General features: G+C 43.5%; 1 long non-coding RNA gene across 1 annotated transcript in view; it reads right to left on the bottom strand.

Moving 5' to 3' along the window:
* Positions 1-2,200: 2,200 nt before the first annotated feature.
* The window catches only part of LOC138368196 (uncharacterized), a 177,160-nt gene continuing 174,221 nt past the window's right edge, over positions 2,201-5,139 (bottom strand). The window contains exon 4 of the long non-coding RNA XR_011229524.1: positions 2,201-2,266. This is a non-coding gene — a long non-coding RNA (uncharacterized lncRNA). The remainder of the gene's footprint in view (positions 2,267-5,139) is intronic.

Below are 5,139 nucleotides of genomic sequence, written 5' to 3'. Positions count from 1 at the left end.
ATTGTTTCAAGCGTGGGTTGGACATGTTTATGAGTGGGATTGGATTGGGGGTTATAGAGAGGAGCTGCCTCGTATGGGCCAATAGGCCTTCTGCAGTCACCTTTGTTCTTATGTTCTATCCATTTCGACATAAACTACACGAGAGTAATACAGTTCATGAACCTTCGCTTGGCTACAGATGAGAACTGGTTACAGTGAGGGTGTCAGCAGAGTGGAATAATTATGTGAAGGATTTAATGTTCTCAGACCTGCAAGAAAAACATGTTTTCACCCCCATTCGGTCCCAAGGGATTGAGAACGACCACTGGCTTGTTTTGAATGACACGAGCGTGTACACACGCACACGGAAAAAGTGCGTGTGTACACGCGCACGCGCGCGCCACACACACCCTCAGAAAAACAGACAACAGGTCTGAAGAAGCACCCGTGACAAAGGTGGTTAACTAACCTGGAAACACAAGTATGGTAAACATAGAGACCTTGAGGACAGCAGTAAACAGAACCTTTAGACTAAGAGCAGGTAGCACAGAGAGGAACATGTAGGCACAAGAACACGGTGAAGGGAACAGTCTTAAAGCCCTAGAGAACGCAACAATGGTGTTAAATGATGCGAGATCTGAGCACCCATAACTGTGTGATATTAATCACAGAAAAGTGTACAAGCTCATGAAAGATCCCCATAGTGGAGACGGACTGTGTAGATCAAATTGAATGGACACTACAGTTTGGTATTTACTAAACGACCACAATACTGCCAATGCTACATTTAGTATTGACTTAAAATGGAGTGGATACTTGGATAAGAAGATCCATTTGGAGTCCCAGTGACCACTACTGGACAGTATTGAATATATAGTCGAGCTGAAGAAGAGCAACAGCCTGGATAACGAGAGTTATCCAGGAGACCGAGAAAGAAAGAGAGAGAGACAGAGAGACTACCTGAGTGGCGAGATACCTCCTTCAGGAGTCCTGTAATTGTGTAAATACCAATGTTTGTCAAATACACTGGTCGTCGGGACGCTAAGCCCCGAAATCATCTCAAGATAACCTCTCAAGAAGGAGTCTGTTTGGTAGATGCACTGACCGTCTGTTGGTAGATACACTGACCGTCTGTTTGGTAGATGCACTGACCGTCTGTTTGGTAGATGCACTGACCGTCTGTTTGGTAGATGCACTGACCGTCTGTTTGGTAGATGCACTGACCGTCTGTTTGATAGATACACTGACCGTCTGTTTGGTAGATACACTGACCGTCTGTTTGGTAGATACACTGACCGTCTGTTTGGTAGATGCACTGACCGTCTGTTTGGTAGATGCACGTGACCAATTGTTTTGCAATACTCTAAACTCCATCTAAGCTTAGCACAGATTATCTTCGAGTGAATTTATACCACTTTATGCATGGAAACTCTTGACCTATTTGTTAAAGTAAAATATTTTTTTATCGTACGTTTCAACTATTGTCATTTAATTTTAAAACTGTATATTAAGTGTAATCACAGAGTAAAAATGCTCTTTTTTTGAATATTTTTTTCAATTTAGTTTTATATTTTTTCTATGTACAGGCGATGAGTCACAATAACGTGGCTAAAGTATGATGACCCAACCCGTTCTCGCAAATTTAATAAGTCAATATTGACTTATTAGTTGCGTGCATAGGTGACATACTAAACATAATAGTTTCCATTGAAAAGCTTCATAGAAAACACCGACCTTGCCTAACCTACTTAGTATGTTAAAATAAGCATCTTATAGCTTCGTAATTACAATTGTTACTTAACCTATTATAGGTATAGGTTAGGTAATAATTGTAATTACGAAGCAATAAGATGCTTATCTTAACATACTAAGTAGGTTAGGTAAGGTCGGTGTTTTCTATGCAGCTTTTCAAGGGAAACTATTATGTTAAGTATGTCACCTATGCACATATTTAATAAGTCAATATTGACTTATTAAATTGTGACCGTCCTGGACCATTCTCAAGATCGACTTGAGAATGGTCCAAGAGGACGGACCGAAACGTCGTCGTCCCTTCACCTTCTAGTGTGTGGTCTGGTCATCATATTCTTCTATATTGAATGGCAGGTGACCTAAAAGTTATGCCAATAATTGCTTTACATTGACTATATTTGTATAACTTAAGTGAGTGTGGCGTGGGTTATAGCAACATGTGATGAAGGCGCTGGCATGTGGCACTTACTGTTGTGAAGGTTCTCCTCCAGGGGGATGAGCAGCGGAATCACCACGTTCACCGCCATCTTGCACTCTGCAACAGCAACAACAGTAACGTTAACTTTCACATATGACTCCTTGAGACAATAACGGGAGCCGTCACCTGTAACGCAGTAACAATAACATTGAAAATCAACATATCACTGTAACAATAACATGTTGCAAAACTGTCATTGCAACAGTCACATTATCTCCACTGGAGATAATTCCCTTCCCTCCTCCACTGGAGGAGGGAAGGGAATTATCAGGAGAAAGCGCCAAAGCCATTACGACTATATAGCACTTTGAAGGGCTCAAGATAAGTAAGGATTTGTGATGGGACGGGGGGAAAGGAATGGTGCCCAACCACTTGTCGGGGACGGTCGGGGATTGAACGCCGATCTAAATGAAGCGAGACCGTCGCTCTACCGTCCAGCCCAAGTGATTGGAAATACTGTTACTCTGCAACAAAAAGTCGAACCCCTGTGGGATATTATTCCGTATAACTCGTTTACCATTATGGAACGTAAGACAAATGCCACACTGATGCAATTTTTACTCTGAGTAAGAAATTAAAGTAGAAATGTGTGTGGCAAGACTGAGTAGAAAGTTGCCAGACAAGAGAGGCGAGACGCACAGAAAACTGGAGAGCAGAAGCAGCAACAAGCAAGAAACGTGGTAAAGCAGAGCGTTGTTTCCAATAGAGGCAACTGGGAGCCTTAACAAAATAATGTGTCAGCCACGAGTTCTTCCTCAAGTTACAATTGGGAAACAAAATACTGGAGTTATAAAACCGTAAAGAACATAAAAAGCGCTTACCCAAAACTTTTCAGATATTCTCTGCAGGCTGGGAATTTTGTTATTAAAAATGCATCTCTCTCTCCTCTCTCTCTCTCTCTCTCTCTCTCTCTCTCTCTCTCTCTCTCTCTCTCTCTCTCTCCTCTCTCTCTCTCTCTCTCTCTCTCTCTCTCTCTCTCTCTCTCTCTCTCTTTCTCTCTCTCTCTCTCTCTCTCTCTCTCTCTCTCTCTCTCTCTCTCTCTCTCTCTCTCTCTAAATATTATAAATTATATATAACGGTTATGTTGAAGACGTCATTACAAGAAAGGTGAGACGCCATGCAACCTCTTAAGAATCAACTAACACAACACCTGTGCCTCCTATTAGACTGTTTTAAAGGAACTTCTTTTCGACGGCTCATGAAACGGAGGAAAGTGTCCTGAAAGATATTATTGATAGGAACGTTATCCAAACAGACACAAATCAGAAGATATAATTAACAATTTACTACAAAAACAAGAAGACGGCCAACCTACTCATGAAGAACTCTCCAGACACCAAACAGAACGCCTTACAAGAGACCAACGTCGTGTATGCCTTCACATGCCCACTTGGCGACTGTCAGCCCCCAGATCTCAGTATACAGATTCCTGAGCCTTCCGGGCTCTATCAAATCTACATTTGAAATATGCCTCCACCACATAACTACTTGCACACTATACTATGTGTGTGTGTGTGTGTGTGTGTGTGTGTGTGGTGTGTTGTGTTGTGTGTGTGTGTGTGTGTGTGTGTGTGTGTGGTGTGTGTGTGTGTGTGTGCGTGCGCGCGCGTGCGTGCGTGAGTGCACGTAAACAAACTAGAAGCATATAGGAGTCAATGTTCTAGGACCAAGCCTTTTAGACTCCTTCTGTAGCACCGTCCGCCTGGTCTGAATTACCCAAATGACCCATTAAGAATATTTATCTTGTCTATCAACGGCTACAGCGAAGTTCTCCTCGTTCGCGGGAAGACCAATTTATGCCTCCGCCAAAATGGTCGAGTCATAACGATGTTTTCTTTGTCCATCCCACTGTGCTAATCTATAAATTTCACATCTTTATGTTTCAGATCTTCCTGGCCTCGTTTGGACGAACTATTCTGAAAACTGGTAACTACTCGCCTGCAATAAAATTCAATGCACTTCACCATCGTGTTCTTATCGTTCGTGTTTACTCTAATGATGACAAACTATAGGATATGATGCACAATAACTTTGGGAATGCGAATATGGAGATTATATAGTTAGAATAAGCTGGTGGTTGGTAAAGTGTGTGTGTGTGTGTGTGTGTGTGTGTGTGTGTGTGTGTGTGTGTGTGTGTGTGGGACTTGGGGTGTGTAACCCGTCAGAGGAAAGTATTGCTACAGACGATGGACGTATGTAACAGGAAGCAGTATGTGAAGATATGTGTCTGGCCTTGATGTGGCAGTGAAGTGATGATATGTCTGACCCTGGTGTGGCAGTGAAGTGAGGATATGTCTGGCCCTGGTGTGGCAGTGAAGTGAGGATATGTCTGGCCCTGGTGTGGCAGTGAAGTGAGGATATGTCTGGCCCTGGTGTGGCAGTGAAGTGAGGATATGTCTGGCCCTGGTGTGGCAGTGAAGTGAGGATATGTCTGGCCCTGGTGTGGCAGTGAAGTGAGGATATGTCTGGCCCTGGTGTGGCAGTGAAGTGAAGATATGTCTGGCCCTGGTGTGGCAGTGAAGTGAGGATATGTCTGGCCCTGGTGTGGCAGTGAAGTGATGATATGTCTGGCCCTGGTGTGGCAGTGAACTGATGATATGTCTGACCTAGGTGTGGCAGTGAAGAGAGCATGTCTGACCCAGGTGTGGCAGTGAAGAGAGCATATGTCTGACCCAGGTGTGGCAGTGAAGAGAGCATATGTCTGACCCAGGTGTGACAGAGAAGTGAGGATATGGAACTAACCTAAATTAACACTCACACAAAAACGTATACTTCGAGCATTCTAACAAGCAGATGACAATAAATAAATGACAGTTGGATCGACTGTCGAACCCCACGACACTTGCAATGACAGGCACGACAGCTAGACCAAGCGGACGCAGGGTCAGGCTGTCAGACAGGTCTCATGTTGAATCACAGCATACCAACAC

This window comes from Procambarus clarkii, chromosome 24, assembly GCF_040958095.1.
Source record: "Procambarus clarkii isolate CNS0578487 chromosome 24, FALCON_Pclarkii_2.0, whole genome shotgun sequence".
Classification (NCBI taxonomy): Eukaryota; Metazoa; Arthropoda; class Malacostraca; order Decapoda; family Cambaridae; genus Procambarus; species Procambarus clarkii.
The sequence above is the reverse complement of the archived record's forward strand: the minus strand, read 5'-3'. Positions and strand labels throughout refer to the sequence as shown.